The sequence below is a fragment of the Pleurodeles waltl genome, chromosome 5 (assembly GCF_031143425.1).
Source record: "Pleurodeles waltl isolate 20211129_DDA chromosome 5, aPleWal1.hap1.20221129, whole genome shotgun sequence".
Classification (NCBI taxonomy): Eukaryota; Metazoa; Chordata; class Amphibia; order Caudata; family Salamandridae; genus Pleurodeles; species Pleurodeles waltl.
Window position 1 is genome coordinate 688,715,405 of NC_090444.1, and position 23,949 is coordinate 688,739,353.

Consider the following 23,949-nt stretch of genomic DNA (forward strand, 5'->3'; position numbering starts at 1 on the left):
TTTTTAGTTTGCACTCTTCTAGTGTGGATGAGCTGTTGCTGCCATCTAATTTGTGATCATTGTATCATGGAGGACTCCTACTGCCCTAATTTCTTACCTTTCTGACGCTCAAAAGGCAGGTTTTGAGATGACATTCCAACTCTCCTTTGGTTCTTTTCCAGCATTCTGGCTGCAAGGCCTTGTACTTGGCTTGGAGCAAAAGACCCAGAAACGATGACTGCACTCAAGCTGTGCACAGAGTTGTTTTGTGATCTTCATTGGTTCTGGTTCACTACTTTTTGTTTCATTTAAGTGTTTTGTTTGGTTCTTATTTACGTGGCGTAGCATAAATGCACTGTGACATTACAATTGACAGCAGGACAAAGTTACTGCACGTAATTGGATTCTTATTTGGCATGGCTGAGTACCCACATCAAGGAATAAACATAACCCTTGTCAGGGTGAACCATCAAAGTCACTAAATTAACCTTAGCTCAACTCCTTGTTAACTTATGGCATAGATCAAACAGGCAATATGGGAAGGATTTATGCAGTACTAAAACCGTAAGGAAGGCGAAATGCAGAACAATAGAAAAGCCCATTAAAATATTAAACTGTACATGTGGTTTGTGAGGTAATTTTAGCATTTATTCCCCTTCAACTGGATCCCCGCTTAATCTAGACAGATAAAATTTCAGCACTCCCTCAGAGTTCTTTTAACAATGAGGTTGAGTCCGCCCAGGTGGAATCATCTTACCTTGGTGGGGGTAGGTGGTCAAATGATAAAGCATGACACTATAATGTGTGCGAGACCACCTAATCTGTAAAAGTAACTCCCCCAACCGTCTCTGAACACTCGAACGTCACTACCACTTTCCATGCCTACAATTTGATCACCAAGACGGTGACCTTCTCACCTGTGAATAGGGCCAGAGGGCTCTGCTCCAAGTGTTCCCCTTACACTTTGTGTTATAGTTTCATGTACAAGGGAGATTGTATGTGGTTGATACCCTTCCAGAACTCTCTTTTCTTGTAATATTAGTCCTTTAAGTCCCAATCCACCTCAGGAGTACACTTCTAAAGCTCCCCAGGACCTCAGTTGAAGCACTTGGAGACTACCACAGCGTTACGCAGAGGTAATCAGCATGGTCCAGTGCAGGTGTCCCAGTCGCTTCAACATTGTCAGTGATGTGACCCTTGTAGTCTGCATCTTTGTCCTGGTTATAAGGGAGACAGCTTGTCCATTCTTACAGGAAACTCTCATGTCACAGACTGCAGGTTCATTCCTCTATTGTTCTCCCTCAGGCCCAGCAGCTTTTTGAGGTGGGTGCCTGGAGATACCACATTTATGCCTGGAACAAGATAGGGACTGACTCCTGGGCAGGCTCTAACAAATGGGGTAAACGTTCCCAGGGCCAGCCCTACCCACTTTGGCTGCTTTCCAGATAGCGAACGTTTTTGGGCACACTAAACTTGGGCTCTGAAGGCTGGGTGTGTGAGTTGTGTATATGGGAATACTAGTGTCCTCCTTCGTCTGACATATAATCCAGTTTGGGGCAGCTACTGTATGCACAATAAATCCAGAGAATAGAAGTCTAGTAGAACGAAAACAGGATTCTTAGACAACGAGACAGTGGACACAGTCTGTTAGACCAAAGATAGGATTCTTCAGCAAACAGACAGTGGATATACAACAATTGTCTTGACATCCTATTAACTTCCTTTTAAGTGCACCCCAAATATTGTATGTGGCTTAGCAACCTTTCTAGCTGCATTTGGCACTGTGGTGTCAAAAACGGCACACAAGCCTTGTTCTGCATATTCTGCCAAGCTCAGAGAAGTCATCTCTGCCCATTCAGATCAGCCTATTGTTGCCTTTTGACACCTATTTAAAGACTCATTACTGACTGGGAGCTGACAGAGGTATGTTAAGTAATCCTCTGACAGTTCTGGCAGAAAAGGGTAACTTTCTGAAAGTAATTTTTCCTTAATATTTATTAAAAATCTGTTTTACCAATTGAATTGAATTTTTGAATAGCTATTACAAATAGTTGTTTGATTTTTCTCGCTAATCCATTCCTAAAATACAGTGTTCGGATTTTAATCTGAAGTCTGGTTTTCTGCACACGACAGGTAGATCTCCAATAGTGAAAAGGAGCTTTTGGGTGCCAGTTGCTGCAAGGACATGTTACCATTACATTTCTACATGTACTGCTTTTAAATGAACATGCACTGTGCCTTCTTTACTACAATCCTACGTAGGGGAGACATTAATATTTAAAAGGGAAATTTTGTCATATCAAAAGAGTCTATTTTGACAGGTTAAAATGCATTTTTACACTGCTGCAGTCAGGTTACACTGGGAGGCCTGAGGCAATCTTTGCACTGTCACTGTAGTTGTTGGCGCAGCAGGTGCAGCAGTCTACTAGTGGCATTTACCTTCTAGGCCCTAGGTAGTTCTTTACCATGTACGAGGGACTTATAGGCAAGCTAAATATGTCAGTTAGAAGTATGCCCATTCAACCATGTTAAAAGGGAGACCACAAGCTCTTTACTTGGTGGTATGGGTAACATGCATAGAGTTCTAACGCCATCAAAAGTAAAGAGTCCAGCAAAAGGCAGAAAGTCTAGGTTGACCATGCAGAAAAGGGTGTTTTACCACAGTTGCTTAGTGAAGCTGGTGTATAAAATTGTGTACAACCCATTGTACAATTAAACAGCACAAGTCAGTATTTTCCACAAGTTTTCCACTAACTACAATGTAGAAATTGGGAAATGAGCAGTGATCAAGCGGAAACTAAATTTGTGATTTTCTTTTCTAAAGTTATTTATTGGAAAGAGGTATACCTTTTATCTCCAATCTCACTCCTATTTCTAGGATCATTATATAAGTAGTGCTGTTGTAAATTGCATCTTCAAATTATGTTTAAAATAATTGTAAATTGTGTCTTCAAATTGTTTTTAAAATAAGCTTTATCTCCTGCATAGCTGTGGGTACAGAGGCAGTTTAGTTACGCTACCTTTTCCTTGCAGTTATGCAGCACATAGATTGTGTCCGTTGGAAGCTGTCAGATTTGTGTTCCTTTAGGCACTCTACCTAAGCCATCCTCTGCTTTCTGGTTCTGCATGTTTTTAATGTTTTCCTTTCCTCACTTTGATCTCTCACTTTGATTACGTTTTGAGCAAAACGTTTTAAAGAGTTGGCTTAGCTGATTCAGTAGAAAATAACTGATCCTAACAAGCCTGTGGTGCAGGACGAAAGTTGTCACCACTTCAGATCTGAAATTTCAGGATACAAGAAGCTGTCATGAGCCCTCATATGGTGCGCCTAGCACATACTGAAAAGAATTATCTTTGTGTAGTGAATAAAACCAGTTACAAAGAATTAATCAGCTATCTAATGAGTGATAATAGTTAGAATAGCACTCAGCTCACAATTGTAGTCCTAATTCATAGCTTTTTGGTATTAAAGTTAGTCCTGCCTGCGTGGCTAAAATTGCTTTTAAAAAAGCCACTGCTCAATTCCATGTCCAATGTTAAAACAGTTCTTTATTGCTGGGAGACACGATTTAATATTTAAATGGAAGAAAGTATACATTTTGATCACTCTTCCGCAAAGCCTTTGTAATAGTATATTATTATATAGACCAGCGATTACTTCTTGTGTGGGCCAGAGCAATAACAGCTAGAGGGACAAGCATTTTTCTTTTTCTGCCTTATTCAAGAGACTAAATCCCAGTCTCACAAGGTTGTGTTGCAAACCTTGGGCGATATTGCCTCCATCAGATGTGATTGCACTGAGCCTTGAACATAGAGATTCAATAACGGGACAGTGGGCTTAAGGCTGAGACAGGTTGTTGTTGAGTGCAATAGAGCAAAGATACTCTTGTTTATTTAATAATATGTTAAACTGACACCAGAATGCAACTGAGCCCAAGGATTCAAAGAGGTGAAGGATTTTGATTGATTTAGTGATAGCCTCAAGGTGCAGACTTTGGTTTTTTTTCCTTTTATAATTTGTTACACGTTTGTATTTTTCCATACCAGAGGTCCTAATTAGCCCTGTTGGGCCTTCTTACAGTTTTTCCAGGAAAATCTGCCTGATATACCAGAAAACATTCCAGACAGATTTGAGTCTGAGATGTGATGGTCGTCTACAGAGGTTACATTGCATTATATCTTACTGTTTAATCAGAGTACCAAGTAAAATCTCGCAACCATAACTTAAAGATGGAATATATTTTCCATTAATTACACAATCAAATGATAGTTTTAATCTAGATCCTGGTAAGCTGTTTACTGGTTTCAGGAAGGCATACATCAGATTTCTTTCTTTTACTTTTGTTTTCTCTGCTTGTCTGGATAAGGAGTTATTGGTGTTAAACCATATCCCCAAGTATATGTAGAAGTTAATTATCTCAGTGTTAATATGCCATCCTTGCTTCGTCCTTAAACTGTTGCCAATGTGCAATACATTTGAGTTTTCATAGTTTACTGTTAAGTTGTTATTGTTACAGTAGGATTCAAGGAGGCTCAATGAATGTTGATGGCCAATTCCTGACTTATCAAGATTACTGTGTCATTCGTGTACATCAATAGTTGGATTGGTATCCCACCTAGTTTCGGAGGACAGGCTCTGTTGTGCAGACTAATGGCAGTAACAGCCACATAAAGATTACAGAGTAGCGGAACAAGAACGCAACCCTGTTTGAAACCTCTCGTAGTTTAGATCTAGCTAGTTAGTGATATGCCTTCCCCCATTTTCACTCGCATCCATGTGTCCATGTATAGTGCCTGAATCGCCCACAGCAGAATGTTAACACCTCATCCTTTCAATTTGAGCCCTACTGTGTTCCGGTCTATTGTAACAAATGCACTTTGAAAATCAGTGAATCATGCAAATAGGTTTGGAGTAGAGGGAGTCATATGCCTTCTGCTAACATTGAGAGAGCCATTACTCTGTCACAAGTGCCATGGCAATCTCTGAATCTTGTTTGGTACTAAAGGATTGGCTTGCATGCGTCAGCTGGGATTTTGAGGTCAGTTAGTAGTAGGCTTGTGTATAGTTTGTCTTTTGTGTCTAACGAGGTGATAATCCGATACTTTGCTGCTCATGTGTGGCAAGCTCCTTTGTGCAGTGGACAGAGGATTGATCCTTGCCAGGGCTAAGCTGTCAGCCCTGTGAAGTAACATGCACTGATTAGTGGGCACAGCCAGTGGGACTAGTAATCTAAACATATTTTATACAATTTAGCTATTTAGTTCTCTTTTTAGTTGTCTCAGCACTAGAGAGACCCGAGTTTTGTTCTTTATTTGTGCGCTCTTTTGTGGCATTTGTAGGTCATTTCCCATATTGAAGGCTATTAAATAAGATATTAACACTTTCCAGATCATGACAAGGGCAGTTCCCTCCTTTGAGTACTAGCCTTTCTGTAAAATTGCACTCTGGTAAAGCTCCATACTCGTGCCGTTGCTTCACTCCGGTTCATGACACCAGGTTACAAATGTCTGTCACTCCCATACGCCCTTTTAGCACCTGTCCTCCTTGCAGAATGGAACATTCACCTAAATTTATTATTCTGTCCTTATTAAGGAAATCTATTCCAAGACTGTACTTTGAGCAAAATGGTCACTGTCAAGCGTGTCTAGGATTCCAAAGTCACCAATGTATATGAATAGGGAGATATCAGCAAAGGTATAATCCACTTTTCTTAGACTGCAGGTATGTCTGAGTGAAATCTCCCACTAAAGCTCGTACTCCAAGAGGAACGCTAATAAGCTTGTACTTGGGCTGCTGATTCTTCAGCTCAGACAAACACAGTCCGGAATTCCTTTGACTGAGTCTTAAAGTTCTGTGGTTTCAGCTGTGAGGTCGCCTTGTAGTAAAATTATGTTGAAGTCCCCTGTTATGAAAAGTTAGAGTGTTTGAGTGCATGAAACCTTCAGCTCCCTTAGTTGTACCGCAATTATTGCAGATGATTATTTCTTGACCAGTGTAAATATTTATAATTATAATTTGTGCTGAACTTGATGTTTGTGGCATGTGTGGCTGTAGGTGCATATGCCTTGCATACTCCTGCCATCTAGTGTTGGGCTCAGATGTTTGCAGCTTGTTTTTTCAAAGAAGTCTTTTGAGTCACAAAGTACTTTAACTCCACCCCTAGCTGGCGATGTGCATGGCGATCTACTCCAATGCTAGATTGTTTTTCTCCGCCGTTGGGTTTAGTAGGGTGACCACCCGTCCGTAAATTTCACGGACTGTCCGTAATTTCGCCCTGCCGTCCGTTGTCCGTGATGAAAGCCTTAACGGACGGCATTTGTCCGTAATTTTAGCCTTTCACCTAAAGGGCAAGGGAGGCAGGGCGAAATTACAGGCAGATCAGTTTCCCCTGCTGGGCTGGAAGGCAGGGAGTCTCCTGTGCTCTGAGGGAGGGGCAGACAGAGAACAATCAGACCTTCTTGCAAGGGGTTCTCCTTCCCTAAAGACATGCAAATGTGCCCAACAGGTGAATCTGCAAATACAAAGGGGCTTGAAAACCTGCATTGACTTTACTAAAAAGGAGTCACTTAAAGTTTTCTGGTGGCAAAGATATTTCTTTCAGAGAGGTATTGTAATGGTGTTCCAAGGTGAGCTGTGGAGTGTGTGGTTTTAACGGAGTGTTATAACATTTTTTAGTACTAGGTATAAACTGTATATTATTCAAATCTGTATTTGAGAAGCACTTTTTTATTTATTTAACCGAAATGTATTTGCGCATTTTGTAGCATCCTTTATTATGATGTAATTGTATTTTTCACAGTTTTTTCAGATACCTCGGTACCTCATAGTACTAACAAACAATGGCAAAGCCAATAGGTCTCATCTACAAAAGAGTTATTGGCTTTGCTAATGTGTTTTAGCCATTGGCCATGTTATACACCAGAGTAGCTGCTGTTCAGCATGGCTTAAAGTTAGTGGCATAATTGTGTGGAGTGGTAGAGTGTCATAGGAGCAGTGGCGTAGAGCCCAGTGGTGCAAAGTACAGTGCAGTGGGGTACAGTGCAGTTGTTTAGAGTGCAGTGGTTTAGAGTGCAGTGGCATGGAGTGGCGTGGGACAGAGTAGAGTGGCATAGAGTGCAGTGGAGTAGAGTGGCATACAATGGAGTAGCAGAGAGAGCAGTAGTGTAGAGTGGTGCAGTGGCATAGATTGCAGAGTAGACTCACGTTGCAGGGAGTGCAGTGGCGTAGTGTAGAGTGGTGCAGAGTAGAGCAAAGTGGTGTAGAGTGGAGTGATGCAGAGTAGAGTGGCATAGAGTGCAGTGACATAGAATGCAGTAGTACATCGTACATTGGTGTATAGTACAGTGGTGGAGAGTGCAACGCTGCAGAGTAGAGTGTCAGTGCAGTGATGTAGAGTGGAGTAGAGTGGCACAGAGAGCAGTGGCGTAGAGTACAGTGGTACAGAGTAGAGGGCATTGGCGTACAGTGCAGTTGTTTAGAGTACATTGGCGCAGAGTGCAGTGGCATAGAGTGGCATGGGGTAGAGTTACATAGAGTGCAGTGGTGTAGTGTGGCATACAATAGAGTAGCAGAGAGTGCAGTAATGCAGAGTGGTGCAGTGTCATAAAGTGCAGAGTAGACTCATGTGGCATAGAGTGCAGTGGAGTAGATTGGTGCAGAGTGGAGTATTGTAGAGTGGTGTAGAGTAGAGTATAGAGCCTAGAGTGCAGTGGCATAGAGTAGAGTGGTGTAGAGTGCAGAGTTGCAGAGTAGAGTGTCAGTGCAGTGGTGTAAAGTGGTACAGAGAACAGTGGCATAGAGTACAGTGGTGCAGAGTAAAGGGCAGTGGCATACAGTGCCGTTGTTTAGAGTGCACTGGTGTAGAGTGCAGTTGCATAGAGTGGCATTGGGCAGAGTAGAGTGGCATATAATGCAGTGGAATAGAGTATATTGGTGCAGAGTGCAGTAGTACAAAGCAGAGTGGTGTAGAGTATAGTGGCAGCAAGTGCAGTGTTGCAGAGTGGGTGGCAGCTTGCAGTGGTGTAGAGTGCATTGAATTAGAGTGCGGTGGTCAGAGTGGAATAGTGTACAGTGGCGTAGAATAGATTGTTTCACAGTAGAGTGCAGTGGCATAGAGTAGAGAGGTGCGGGGTAGAGTGCAGTGGCATAGAATGCAGTGGCACAGAGTGCAGTGGCATAAAGTAGATTATTTCACAGTAGAGTGAGGTGGCCTAGAGTGGAGAGGTACAGGGTAGAGTGAAGTTGCATAAAGTGGCATAGAGTGTGATGGCATAGAGTAAAGTAGTGTAGAGTGCCGTGGCATAGAGTGCAGAGTAGAATTATAGTGATGTACAGTGTATTGATGTAGAGTGCAGGGGCATAGAGTTGAGTGTTACAGAGTAAAGTGCATTAGCATAGACTGTATTAGCTTAGAGTGCAGTGGCATTCAGTGCAGTGTTGCAGAGTGGCAGAGAGTGGAGTTGTGCAGATTAGATTGGTGTTGCCTAGACTGGAGTGGTATGGCGTGCAGACGAGCAGAGCGCAGTGGTGTAGAGAGGCGTAAAGTGCAGTGGCATAGAGTAGAGTGGTACAGAGTAGAGTAGAGAGGCATAGTGTGAAGTAGCATAGAGTGCAGTGCCATAATGTGGAGTGGTTCCGAATGGAGAAGAGTGCAGTGGCATGGAGTGGAGTAAAGTAGAGTGATACAGAGTAGGGTGCAGTGGCGTGTAGTGGTGCAGAGCAGAGTGGAGTACAGTATGGATTGGATGCCAACACACTGCCATTACAGACAACACATTTTTGATTGAAATGACCATTACATTTGCACAGATATACAGTTTTTCAAATCAAACTATACTGTGCACAGACGATGATGTGTGGAAATTGCATCACCTAATGCAATTATTTGTTTTAATCATATAAAGGTATTTGTTTCCAGCACAGTTCAGAATTAACAAAAATGTGCTTGATTTGTACTTCTAATTCTGATATATTCTGAAGTTTATTTAAATGTTGTCATGTGATAGAAAAAACTCTTTCCTAACCCCAGTATCCAGCAAGATTGTCGCATAAATCCTCTCATTTTGAAGTCAGAGAAAGGAAAGTAAACACTAAGTTCCCACCGAAGACAGAGCCTGACATTTGACTTTGTTCTTTGAATGCACAGCAAATATGATAAGATAAGAACAAGATTTACAGGCCTGTTTACAGAAAGGGAGCACTCTGCAGGATACTGTAAATAAGGTTTTGGCAAGGGAAGGGACGAATTCAAGCTGCATAGCCTAAAACAAATAAAGCCAACAAATTGAAAGCAACAAATTGTGAGTTACAAACCACAAGGCCAATGGCAAGCAACGGGCAGAATGCATTCACAAGGAAGCACTATGAATTTACTTAAAGTGACAGCTGTGGGATACTTTGTGGGGAAAGTCCAGTATTTTAGTCCATATATTGCAGAGGTTTGGCCACATCAATCACCAAGGTAGTATGATGAGAAGACCTGGAGTGGTTTCCATGTTGCAGGATAGGTCTGTACACCCATTCTATCAGTTTGCCACCATTTCATATGGTACAGAGCTTCTGGCGCACCTCTTGTAGGGTTAGTGCTAGGTGGCAGACATGAAATGGGGCATTTAATGATTATTTAAGGTGGTTGTAAGTAAGGAGTTGACCGGGGTGAAGATGGTAGTCTGCCACAAGGGTTTGGAAATTTAGTAGCTCACTGTTCAGAAACAAAGTCCCCAGTTTTAAGACACCTGCAACATGCCACTGATGGAGTTGCTCTGAGCACAGCCATCCTGTGCAAGTGGGAAGGCTTAGCAAAGGTAGTGCAGGAGCATAGGGTTTCTTTGTGTCAGTGAGTTTACAGGTTCTGGCAAGGCCAGAGAAAGCCATGCATGATAACCCCGGATGGTGATCCGTAGAATGGTCAGTAGGAAACAATGAGCAGTGCATTAAGCCTTTCTTAAAAGTCTTTACTGGTAAACCCCATCTCATGCAGGGAGGTGGGCAGAAAGCCAGCGAGCCACCCATTGGACCTGTGCAGCTGAATAATAGCATTCTAAGTCCAGAAGACCTAATCCATCCGCAGTCACAGTTAGCTTTAGAGTGGAAAGAGCTCCCGATGGCGCCGCAGTGACCAAATCAGATGTGTGGCCCGTCTGAAGAAGGAATGAAGGACGAGCAGGGGAAGGTTTGCAAAATAATACTATCATTGGGGTAGCACACCATCTTCACTAGTGCCACATGGCCTTTACAGAAAGCAGAAGAGAAGACCAAAAAGCAAACTGGGCTTGGAGGGACGGTTCTGCCAAGATTTTCATCCTGGAAATCAGTGTAAGAATGGTAGATATTAATCATTAGGTATCAAAAGGTAACTGGTTCCCAGTTCAATCTGAGATCTAATTGTATATAAAGGCAAAAACAGTGCCATATGTTAAAGAAACACTAATTACATTTTAAAATTTGTAAATTTTGTTTTGTTTACATCCCAAATATTTTGAAGATTCTATGTGTACTTGACCCTTGGGGATAACCCAGATCTCTAGTTTTGGCTTTTGCTCAATTTCAAAACCATATAAAGACATGGACAAAGCAGGCAATTGCCTTGCACAACCTTGCAAGGGGTCTGGCCCCTGCTCACCCTTCAAAAGCACTAACAGCGGACCATTGCACCCGAAGAGTTTGCCAAGGTGGATGGGTGTTGCTTGTTCAACCACTTGACAGTGCCCCTTCTGTTTCGCTCCTGTGTGCAGAGACAACTCCCCATGTACCCAATACCTTTGAATAGTCTTGGTGGACCCATCTTGTCTCATTTTAGGAATTGTCCCACCTTGTTCTTCTCTTCTTTATTTATCCAGTTTTTAGCAACAACCATTTGAATTACTTGCCGTGGATCTCACATTTGCTCTCGATTTCATCCTCCTCTTTTATTATCTTTGAGATAAATGTAGAGTCCCAGACATACACTCTAGTGCAGTGAGACTACAGACAAGTGTTGGGTACATCACATCCTGACATTAGGTGTGAGACTGTCACCCACAACATCTGCCCTGCCTCTTTAAAAAAAAAAAATAAGGTTGAAAGTCCATGGGCGGTTGAGGAAAGCCAGATGTTTGTGTTCAATTTCTTTAAACTAGCATACCTTAATGTTTCCCAAACTGTTTGCCAGGGGTTTTAAAATGTTCAGAAACATAATCAAAATGTTGCTGTTACTTTCTCTTCAGGAAAGATCGGGTAGATTTGGGTAGGGGTGATGGACTTCCCGCAGTACTGAAGGACATTAATTTACTACTGAACAAGGACGTAATGTGACACCTGAATGTAGCATACCAGGAGGCAATCACAAAAAGACCACAGTGAATAAATAGTGCTATGTTAAAAAAGAGTAAATAAGTGCACTCAGTGCTTTAAATGGGCCGGTAGTCTCCGGTACTGAGTACCAGCACTTTTTTATTTTGAGAGGGAGAGTACCGGCACATCTCAAGAAAAACGTGATACTTTTAACTGGAGAGTACCGGCACTTCTCAGAAACAAGCAGGTACTCTGGTACAGAGTACCTGCACTTCTATTTTTCCATTTAAAGCACCGAGTGCACTGACAACATAGTGAGGCATGGACTCTCTTGCGTGTGTCTGTAAAACTGATGTTTGTTCTTGAATTTTTGTCCTGAATTTTGTCCCTTTGTCCTGAATTTTTGTCCTGAATTTTGACCCTTTGTCCAGAATTTTTTACAGTCCTGTCCAGAATTTACCTCAATGCCAGGTGGTCACCCTAGTTTCGACATAGCTCCCAGGCTCATCACTGTCTATGTTGCTGAACCCCTTTCTTCTCCTATCCTATCCTCCAATAAACCCTTCTTGGTTGTTCTTCCTTCTTTTCCCCTTAAGCACTTCAGAGACTGTTCCAAAGGCCGGTGCCCACGCTCCTTGGGGCTTTTTCCCCTTCTGTAACAACTCTAGAGAATGAAGAGATATAGTGGGTGATATAACAGATGTCTTTCAGGAAATGCCCTCTATACCATGCAAAGTATTCATTGGATGGACCCACATGCAGTCTGCAATGTGTGTCTCTCCCCGGAGTGGAGTGTCTCCCTCTGCACCTCCTGCTTTGGTTGCCAAACAAAAAAAAATCAACAGCAGAGAGACAGACACCTGCCCCATCTCCATCTTTAGGTGCAACCATTCACAGAGGTAACGCCAAATATCTTAAACAAAGCTGACTCTCTCTGCACAGAAGAAGAGGAAAACAAGTTCAGCAGATGTCCCTGCCCGTCAACTCAGCCCAGAGGTTATTGGACACAGAGGTTGGAGCCAGAACACATGGAGGAAGAGAAAGATGACCAAGGCGCTCTGTCCATCTCTCTCAGCACTGGCCCATGCACCATAGTGATGCAGAGACGTCTGAGTACTGTCGACACACAAGCTCACATACCACAAATGACCAGGCATCAAGGTGGAGCACCGCACCCATGGGGGTCAAGCATCTAGTCCTTTGCACAAGCCACCACACCTCAAGGTGCACAGGCTCTCGTCAACATCGAGGCAAGGTATCTGATCCAAGTTGGGATCCAGCCAAGACAACTAACACCCATCGGTTTTCAAGTCTGAAGAAACACCTCTGCGCCAAAGCGTCTAAACTCACTTTGAGGCCAAAACCTCAGTCGGCACCCCAACAGCTGTCGGTGCTGAAAATCATCTGCCCCAATCCGTGCCAGTAGCAGGCATACCACCAGCCGGGTGGCAGATGTTACTCACTAGGGGCCAGATGTACAACCGTTTTGCATAGCGCAAACTGCGAAATTCGCAGTTTGCCCCATGCAAAATGGCCATCGCGATGCACATTCCCATTTTGCGAGTCGGTACGGACTCGCAAAATGGGAATGCGACTTGCAAATAGGAAGGGGTGTTCCCTTCCTATTTGCGAAACGCACCGCGATGCAGAATTGCTTTGTGACGGCGAAAACAGTCGCAAAGCAATTCTCAGTTAGCACCCACTTGAAGTGGGTGCTCACTCATTCGCAAAAGGGAAGGGGTCCCCATGGGACCCCTTCCCCTTTGTGAATGTCACCCAGAATATTTTTTCATTTGGTTTCATTTTTTCTTTTGTAATGCATCTCGTTTTCCTTTAAGGAAAACGGGCTGCATTAAAAAAAAAAAAACAAAAAAAAACTGCTTTATTGAAAAAGCAGTCACAGACATGGAGGTCTGCTGTCTCCAGCAGGCCACCATCCCTGTGAGTGCAGGGAATTGCATGGGGGTCGCAAATTGCGACCCACCTCATTAATATTAATGAGGTGGGTCTTTGCGACCCCCTTGCGATTCGCAGAAGGTGTCTGAGACACCATTCTGCATACGATTTTGCGAATCCGAAATTGTGAGTTGCACCGACTCGCAATTTCCGATTCGCAAAAACTTATCTTTCTACATCTGGCCCTAGGTTCCTTCAGGAATAACCACTCAAGAGGCACTTCCTCCAGCGGGGGCTCTTATCTCGAAAAAAATTACTTTGTTCCTCCTCCCCACAATCTCATGACACCTTTTTGAGGAGAAATTTCAGAATTAAGTTCCACTTCAGCACCTTGGCAAGAGGTTTTACTCCCTGTACTTTCTCATCCCCAAAAATAATAGGTCCCTAAAAGCCATACTGGACCTCATGGCCCTCAACTGGTACATTTTCAGGGGCTACTGTCAACTCTATCACAGGCAAGGCCTACCCCAACCAAGCCAGAAACAAGCTGTCCAACAGGTACTGTTTCGTTTTCAGCCACATTGTCACCTGACTTAACAGTAATGCGCCTTCTACAAATGATGGGTTCGTGCATAGCCACAGTCCCTCATGCCAGACTGCAGATGCATCCTCTCTAGCAGTGCCTATTGGTACAATGATCACAGTCGCAGAGTCACTGGGAAGATGCAGTATTGATGTGGGCCAGCACCTATCAGTCCCCGCAGCGGTGGAACAGAAACACCCAGTTGCAGGGCCAGCCCTTCATGGATCCCTTCCCACAAGGAGCCATCACCAAGGACTCAGAGCTTTCAGGTTTAGTAGCACATCTCCAAGATATGACAGTTCAGGGCTTGTGGTCACTGCATTAGCTGGGCCTACACATCAATCACCTGGACCTACACATCAGTCACCTGGAGCTTCTGGCAATCTCACCAGCTCTCAAAGCCTTCCTTCTGGTCATCCGGCCCAAATGTGGTCCTCGTCAAGACAGACAATATGACCTGATTGTATTACCTGCAGAAGAAGAGTCCACACTGGTAGTAAGTGTGGTCACTGAATATTTGACAGCAGCCTGGTCCATTCGCCATAGGGCTATTATAGCATCAGGTTATAGTGTCTTGCCCGCGTTATGGGCAAAGAATTACTTGGACATGGCTTTGGAACATATTTCTTTTAGATAACATGTGGGTAATTACCCTTGTCTCTGTTATTTCACCATCAGTGTTACCTGTAAAGAACATTTTTTTAAGCACTTGTTTGGTATTCGTGCCATTTTAATATGAATCTGACATCTGTTTTAAGTTACGATGTAAGCTTTTAGACACATAGCGCATGTGCTTTCAATGACTTGATAGTGTTTAAATCTGTTCTTATGACTCTGCAGGTAGCAGGTTCCTTCTGTCAAAATTTCCATAGAACTGCATCATCTCATAACATCAACCTAGTATTTTAAACCTCGGGTTGGACTGCTTTATCCTGATGATGGTATTATCCGGGAAATTTGAATCTACAATTTGTTTCAGAAACTTGGGTATTCAAATGTTGAGTTATGTATCGGGAATATTGGAGAGCTATAGTAGGCTAAGACCCTTGATTGACTTTTTTTTCTACTGGTTTTACTTGATGGTTTTAGAGAAGTTATTTCTATACTTAATTTTATTTTAAGCCAGCGTGATAGCACAATGATGATAAATGCACTTTTTGTCTCCTTTTATTTATCTTATCATTTTATGTATAACTTTTATGACCTATAGTTGAAATAAAGTATGATTTGACTTTGAGTGGCACTCACGCCCTACAGTTGCCAGCACTAGTACAGAGTGGATGTTGTTTTCGCCACACTGCAAAATACCAAATTTGTCCTGCAGGTCTACACACATCCAGTTCGTGGGCAGTGCACTACGGATTAATAGGTTGGAGATTTTTTGCCTGGGCTTGTCCTCCTCTCCCACTTCTTCCATACATGCTCAATGAGCTTCAGCAAACATCTCTCTCCTCATCCTGGTGGCTTCCACATGGGCCAGATAACCGTGGTGCTCCAACATTATAGAGATGTTCGCAGTACCCCACAAGAAGCTCCTCAATTGGCTGGGCAACCTCACATAGGACCAAGGCAAGATCTGACCTCCAGACACCCACGTAGCTCAATCTAGCAATTTAGCTCCTGAGGTCCTAAAGAAGACCTGGACAGTCCCTGACACACAATCCATACACTCAAGCCCTTTACGATTATTTTTCTTGGTAGGTCACCTTTCTTGTTGCTAATCACATCTTTGAGACGTTAGCGAGCTACAGGACCTCACTTTAGAGAAGCATTTTTCTCATGCCCTTAATGAGTCTTCCTTAGGACCAACCCCAAATTCCTTCCCAAAGTCATATAGCCCCTCCAACTCAACCAAACTATTGAGTTCCCTGTCTTTTTTTCTCAACCATATCCTGTAGCAAAAAGGACACTTCACACCTTTGATGTAAAACACACCTATATTTACTACAGTGATAGAACCAAAACCTTCCACAGAACTCAACAATACTTCATTACTTTTGCTAATCGATCATCCTTTGTGAGAGGTTGGTATGGTCAGGTAGATTGTCAAGTGTCTGTAAAGCTGCTACCTCAATCCAAGAAAATGTTACCGGCTAGGCCCAGACCATATTCTCCCTGTAGGAAAGGAGACCCAATGACCTTCTTGGGTAACATACCTCTATCTGACATTTGCAGACCAACTATAGTTGTTTCAACAGTTTTAAGACCTTTGTTTCAAGCATCTGCACCATCAGGTGGCTTGCCACTGCTTACAAGAGTGCTGCTTTAGAGTTTATGCAGAGCATGTGGATCTGCTGCAACATATGCTGCGAACAGATAATGTTATCCTGTAAGTATCTGTTTGTAGTGTGTAGTGCTGTAGATTCACATGCACCCACCCACATCTACGGGAGTCATTGGTTGCCAGAGATTGTTTTTTCTTAATACACTTTCATTCGTGGTCATCAAAATGCCCTACATACTACTACATCACTATGCTCACCTGGGGACCAAAAAACAGTCTAACACTGGAGCCAGTGCCTGTGTGGATTGCCAACTAATTATGGAGCCACTGTTTCGTGATTCAAAACAGATCTTCGAACAAAAACAAGGTGCAAACGTTTGAGCCCAATTCTAGATGGCAAGAGTATGCAGAGCACTTGAATCTACACCACTACATACTACAAACAGACACTTACAAAGTAAGAAACATTTTCCTTACATTACATTTTCCGGTCTTGATGAGCATTGCCTGAATGAATCGCGGATTTCACACGATTTCAGTGGCAGTAATGTATCATGTAAGTCTCTAGCTTCAACTATTGCATATTTTAGGAGAAAAGCTGATCTCTTTGTACAGCTTGTTTTTCTGTACTATCTCCATATTTAGCAAGCTCCTTTTTATGCATGTGGATTAACTCTACTAACGATTGCTTGTGGCAGTTTACCATAGTTGTTTCTGAGTTGCCATTAATTGTCGATGCGATGAAGCCTACCTTCCAATCTCACCTGGTTTTATGAAACTCCATTTGGGGAGGGCCTTAAACAGGCTGCGCAGGTAGCCCATGTTTAGGATGTAGTGATCCCCTTTTGGGTTGTAATGTTGAGTAAACATTAACAATGAATCCTTTATTTCTGGGACCACTAGGTTGTTCTATAGATTGAAATGCAGTTTGTTCTTACCTTTGTACATTTGCAGTATTTTCTTGGTGATATGGAATATCTGCAGCCTGACTGCCAATGCTGGGGATTGTCCTGACTTATATTTGACTATTTCAGGCTGTTGTTCCAACAATGATGAGTAATCCATATGTTTTTGTACCAATGAGCTGCTTGTGAAACTCTGGCATTAACCAAAGGCAAAGACATAGCCCTTTGCTTGTTCTTTGGGATTTAAGTGTTCTTATTTTTAATTTTTCAGTTCCACCTTGTGATTTGATTTACTAGGAAAAACTGTTGGCCATGGGAACGTTGGTAGGCTTGACTGTTTGGGTATCAGGTACACTTTAATATTCATGGGAACGTTGATAAGTTAGGAACCAAGCTTTCTAGAAATTAACAATAACGGGGGCCATAGGAGCAATAAAGTCTGTTGTTTCTTCTTCAGCATTTATTGGACTGACTACAAAGGGTTCTCTTGTAGAAGGGGGTATCGTCTCTAGTATTTGTCAATTTTCTTGTTTTACTTCATCTGAGTATAGTCTGCAGTGATCAATAGTGCTTTCTTTGCTAGTTGACAACTGTAGGTCTTGAACAAAAAGAGGATGCTTTGATATTTGTCCATTGCAGTTCCTTGCTCGTGGGGTTAATTTTGGCTTTTTTTCCTTCTATGTTATGTTCTAATTTGACCAGAATGTTCTTGGGGCTCGCTTTCCATACTTTGGCCTGATGTGGGCTGCCTGGATTTGTCGCGGACTACCTTAAATAAATAGTTTGTTATCTTACTTTGTTTAAGAAGTAACAATGCCACACATCAGGTAAATATAACTCTATTTTATTCTCCGGCCATCTCTTACTGAGAAGACAGCATTTCAGCATAAAATTCTAAACTGATTGTTTGATCAGTGGTAGAACTCAGGGGGAACAGGAGCATGGAAGGAAGCAACCTTAAATGAGGAAAGATTATGTAGCGTCTTCCTCAGCCCTCGAGCTTACACATGAACGATGTCACACAAGAGCTGCGTTCAAACGTTACTTTATTCCTCAGCGTACACTAGCGTACTGTGCATTACAACATACTTTCTGTTAACCACACCTTAACACCTCCCATCGCGTACTTCCTGTTCAGAGTCCACTCAGATTCACAAGTGCGCATACCTTCAAGATGTTACATCTCCCCCTTTGTTAAATGAAAAGTGATAAACATCCCCAAAATCACAATTCCTTGATTAATCAGTGAGGCCTTCTCACTTCTCGGTCAACTCAGGTGGTTCAAGATGATTAAGGTTCACTCCGATTGGGTGACGACGCCATAGGCTCAGGCTTCTGAGCCGGACCGGCTAGCAGGGTTGTTTCCAGTACAGTTTCAGGATTTGGTGAGTATTGTTATAGGTGTTTGAAATGTGATGTGTCCCAAGTGATGGATTGTCCAACACAATGTGCTGTCACCATGTGTCCTTTGCACACCACAACCTGTAAAGGATCAGCAGCAGCAAAAGGAGTGTCCCTTTTCAGTCTATGTTTCTGCTTAACCAATACCCAGTCTCCTTTGTCAAAAACTGTCTCTTGGGATGACCTCGCTGCTTTTCTGAGCTTTATCTGGAACCTTGTCCATATCCAATTTATTTGGGGTCAATTGAGGTAGTTTCGTTCTGATGGCTCTCTCAAATAGCTAGGTGGCTGGACTCTCACCCATTGTGGAGTGAGGAGTTGATCGATTGGCCCTGAGGGCCTAACACATGGCTTGATTCAACTCTGTTCCCTTCATGGACGCTCATTAAATGACTCTCTTGAGGGTGCCCATGAACCGTTCGACTACATCATTGGCTTGGGGCCAGAGAGGCGTACTCTTTTGGTGTTTAACGTTGACACGTACAAGGAATCCTTTAAACTCTTCTAAAGGTGGACCATAATCAGATTTGAGAATCTCTAGAATGCCCCACATGGCAAAAATGTCATCAATCCATTGTATGACTTTGTTGTGAGTTGTGTCAAGGATAGGTCTTACACGAAAGGAAAATGTGAATATTCATCTCTGACTACCATGACTCCATTGTTACTGGCTGTTGCGTCACTTTGGATGATAGTTGCAAATGTGGCGTTCCTTCAGCTGTTTCTCAACTTTTTCATATATCTGGGGAACCACACTAGATCCCTTAGTGCTCTTTTAGTGACCACAACTCCATGGTGTCCTTCACGGGCCAGCTCAGTGATCGCTGTCTGAGGCTTCCAGGTTTAAAAATTCTCGAGCCTCTTAGTATCACGTCTTATCAGGTGACTGCTAGCTTATCCTGTACATTCTTGAACTTTTGGAATTCGAGATAGTCAGCCAGGGGCTTGGTGTTTCTCCTCTAGGATTGTGTGGTAATCAGTTCTTAAATCACTTTCATGTCATTGTCTGCATTGGTTGCAGCAATAATTTGTTCCACCGATAGAGCCACTGGTGTGCCGGAGTTCACAATAAAGTTGAGAAATGCTTCAGCTGTCTTGGATGTTAATCTGTGACGACGCAGCAGCACTATTGAAAAATAGTGTGCTTGGTTTTGATCCTTTCCCAGTTTGTGGTCAATTTCAGAGTCTTATTCTTAACCCCTACCTCTCTATGCAAGGGGGCACCTTAGCCATTGGGTTCGCACAAATTGGGAGCAACACCTGGTCGTCCCTGATGATGGTGATTCATTTTCAGTAGAGGAATACATGAAAGTGTTCGCAGGCCCACACTATAGCTAGGCTCTCATTTTCTGGCTAAGAGTAAGCACATTCTTTGTGAGACGGGATTCTACTGGCATAGACCTCAGTGTGTCTCAGAGCATCTGGATGACCACTGTGTTGAGCAAGGATTGCCCCTTGCCCAAAAACCAGTATGTCACCACTGTAATTGAAAGCATGCATAACGGGTTGAATTACTCTGCAAATGACATCCTGAAATACTTCAGCAGCTGAAGACACACCAAAACTCAGTCTCTGATACCTGAACAAACCAATATGAGTTAATAAGGTATTGATGTGCCTGCAGTTTTCCGCTCGCTCGGGTTGATGGTATCCTTTATTCAGGTCAAGACGGGAAGATATTTTGGCTCTGTTCAGTTGCATGATCATGTCGGCTGTGGGTGGCCCAGAATGTCTCTCCCTCTCAGCGGCTTTGGTTGCCTGTTGCATATCAATTCAAATGCGCACAACTCCGCCACTGTCCTTTTTTGGTACTACTGCTATGGGTAAAACCCATGGTGTGGGGCCTGTGGAGAGTATGATGATGTCATGTTTTTAGTGGGCTTCCAATTCTTTCTCTAAAGCTTTTTGTAGATAGAAAGCAACTGTATGGTGTCACTGAGCAATAGCGTGAATGTCTTCATTGTTGTTAAACTGTACTTTCATTTTCTTGAGTTTTCTCAGGACATGGAGGTGGTTCGTAATTTCCAATTGAACGCAGGTGTTATAGTTGAGGTATATCAGTCCCATGTCCGCAGCAGTGGCAAAGCTGAGTAGGCAAGCAGTGAGTGTTGTCCCTTGTAGAACATGAATGGTGGCTTGCACCAATGTCTTTTTATATTGCATTGTCGCTAAAAATGACCCTTGGCTTTGCAAAGGTTCAGAAGCAGCCCAAGTGTATACCTTCATGCTTGATGGAGTGAGAAGAGGGACAGAGGATAAGCTATTATACTTTTCCATTGGCATGATGTTAATCAACGCACCACTGTCTATGATAAAGGTTATTGGATGGATTGTTCCCCTTCAATGTGTTTTTGTGATAAAGTCCAAGTGACGTTTAGCGTTCTGTTTGGTGAACTTTCTTTAAATCATGATCCTCTTTGCAGGTAGCTAACCCCATTTGCATGCCGTCTTTGGTGGATATCATCAGTGCACATTCATCGTCTTCGCTGATGCTTGATGGTGACTTTATTTGGTGTAGCTGATGTTGTTTTTTGGTTTTGTGGGCTTGGCACGAATGCTTCTAGAACATTCATACAGCAATTTTCTCTCGCTGTTGAGGCACATTTGAGTTTCCTTTGGCCCGGCACACTGTTATGAAGTGATTCTCTTGTTCAGTCTTTGCAAACCTGTCCCATGGTGGGACATTTACCTTTATGGAGAAATTAAAATCCACATCTGAAGCATAGTTTTGTTTTCTTTGACTGTGTCAACCTGCATGTGTCCTGTTTATGCTTGTACCTGCTTTTCACAATCAATGCCGATTCCTGGTGTGCTGTTCTTGCTTCCAAGTCAGCAGCTTGTCTTTGCTGTTCCTGCTTCTATGCCAGCAGCTTGTCTATCTGTTCATTCTTCTGCTCTTGCAGCTCTCATCATTTTCTCCAGTCTGTGTTTCTCTCATCATGCACCTTCTAAACGAGTCCGAAAGACAGCCATCAGTGCATCTAAGGCGGTTGCCTTTTTCCTCCGTGAAGTCGTGGAACTTGCAATGTTTAATAAGTGCATCAAGTCTTTCAAAGAAACTTTTCATTTTTTCACCAACCTTTTGTTGTACTTGCTTGAAGATTAACCAATTTTGAATACGACTGTCTACCCTTAAGCAAACATAAGGTGCTACCTGTGACCATGTGTGGGGTTCTGTGTCATGCCCACACCATGTCTTGAATCACCTTTTTGACCAGTTGTCTATTCACACCATTCAGTTGGACCCAATCATTTATGATTTAGCTCTGCCTCTGCCATTTGCTCATGAACAATATAATGCAGTTTTCTGATGTTCAATGGATAACTTTGATATAGACCTCTAGCCGCACAGTAGTACCCCTGCGTGCTGGTAGGTGCTGTTGGTCAGCTCAGCGTGGCCTCGCTATCCGCTCTGGATGTGATATTGGCATCACCTATTTAGGTGCCACATCGCGCTCTGATGTTAGTTCTTTTCTTTCCGCGCTAGTCACCACAGATCCGGAGAGAGCTATCCTCTGTCACTTTTTGACAGGCTTTTTTCTGCGTTTTGTCGACCCCTTTTTAAAAAAAAATGTAAAGTTTTTTTTTCTTCCTGGTGTGTCGAGGAAATGTCTTCAAGGAAGACAGGATTTAAAATATGTGGTGCCTCTCACTACGCCATGCCTGTTATGGACCCACACCTCGTGTGTCTGTGGTGTCTGGAGCACGACCACAACTCCAAGTTGTGCTCCAACTGGCTGGCCATGGAGCTGACCGCTCTGCTGCAAGTGGCCCAGCACACCACTTCACGTCGCAAAACTCCATGGAGGTCTCAGTCCCAGTCGAGTGGACTGTCCCGGGAACCGCTCAAGGAGCCCCAAGTCCTCTTCATCCCACTCAAAGTCGTTGGGACACTCCGGTAAGAGGCACAAAAAATGCAAGAAGTTGAAGCGTGATTTGACTTTTCCTTATCCGGTGCCTGATGTGACGAAGGAACAACGGTATTCGAGGCATTGTTCTTTGGAGCCTACACTAGGGTCGACTCCGCCCCTCTCTGCTTTTCCGGGAGCCAGAGTGACCGCAGCTGAACTCGAGGATTTTTACAGGGCCATGCTCCTTGTTTGTGAGCAGGCGTCCTCTCCGGAGTGCCTTTGGGACCTGCAAGGTTGAATGGAGCCCCATCTGACTCTGCGGCTGCGGTCTCTGCTCCGATGGGCCCCCGTGGAACCTTCCCCGACCCTTGTCCCAACACCGATGCTACGCAGTGCCCACTGGCGGTGCTAGCCCCATTTGAATTCCTGACTCTGACACTGAGCCGGATTGGAGTCGACCAACGCCGACTCTGGCACCAACAGAACCCATGTGCCCTAGGTTGGTGCCTCAACCTTATTCTGAAGGGCTAGGACTCGGGGAAGAATGGAAGGGTCACTGGATTTGTTATAGTATCAGTCAGAAGGTCAGGGCTTGGACTGGTGTGAGGAACTGGGTGATGCATGAAGACTGGACACGTCTCCAGCTACTTGCATGCTTTTTCTCCCTCTACTGTGGCTATGGAGGAGGGAGCTACCTATTCTTTGGTGGTGAAGAGGGTGGGTGAGGTTTTGGACCTTGAGTTGCCCTTGGTGGTAGTCAAGACTGACATATTGATACAAGTGCTGCAACCGGGAGCTTCTTCCTTCGAATCCCTGCTCCCTTTCAACGAAGCACTCACCAATGTCCTTCTGGGTACCTGGTCCAAACTCAGCACAGGGGCTCCTGTGAACAGGATGATTGCCCGCTGCGAATTGGCCCGCACTTGGGGACCTAAGTTTCCTCACCCAACACCGTACCCCAGAGAGTCTGGTGGTCCAAGCTTCTACCATGGCGTGTTCCCTGCCACTCACCCAGGCAGGGAATCTAAGAAGCTAGATAGCCTTGGCAAAAAATATTTACTTCCGCCAGCCTTGAATTGCAGTCGGTGAACACCACATGTTTGTTGGGCTGCTATTCCCACAAACTGTGGGATACAGTTGTGCAAGCGCTGCCACTGGTCCTAGAGGAGGCCTGAGCTGTACCCTCCCAAGCAGTCAGACATGAGAGACACAGCAAAGTTCACTATACGCTGTGGTTTGGACACGGCCAACTCACCGTTTCGACGATGGTGGCACTTAAGCCTCCATGCCTGGCTGAGAATATCTGGCTTTTCAGGGGATGTTCAGGCCTCCCGCATGGACATGCCCAATGATGGTAACCGTCTCTTTGGAAACAAGGTAGATTCGGTGCTAGATACCTTTAAGGACTTGTTGGCTACAGCCAAATCCTTGATCCTGTCTGCTGCCCCACGTTATCCCCAGTCTACCTTCTCTCCTTACATAGCTACAGAAGGGGCGTCCAGCGGCGCCAACCCTATCCCAGCCACTGTCCTGAGCAAGCTTCCCAGCCTCTGCATGGGCGAAGGCGGTGTTCCCGCTGGCCCCGTGGGTCGGTGGCCAGTAGTCTGCTCCTTCCCTACCACTACCACCCCGGCAGCTGCAGCCTCCAAACCCTCCTAATCTTGCTCTTTCAGATCTTGGGAATCCAGTTGACGGCAGAATCTTCCATCAACTCCACAACTCGCAGTCCATAACATTGGACAGGTGGTTTCTAGAGGTCATTCGGAATGGCTACTTCCCTCCCCTTCGAATCCACCTGTCCCTCCATCTTGTGACTGGCTGAGGGAGGATCATTTGTC

The 23,949-nt window shown here is 43.9% G+C and overlaps 1 protein-coding gene across 4 annotated transcripts in view; it reads left to right on the plus strand.

The window, feature by feature from the left end:
* The window catches only part of REV3L (REV3 like, DNA directed polymerase zeta catalytic subunit), a 948,974-nt gene that overhangs the window by 603,097 nt on the left and 321,928 nt on the right, over window positions 1-23,949 (plus strand). The gene's annotated exons all lie outside the window — the stretch shown is intronic.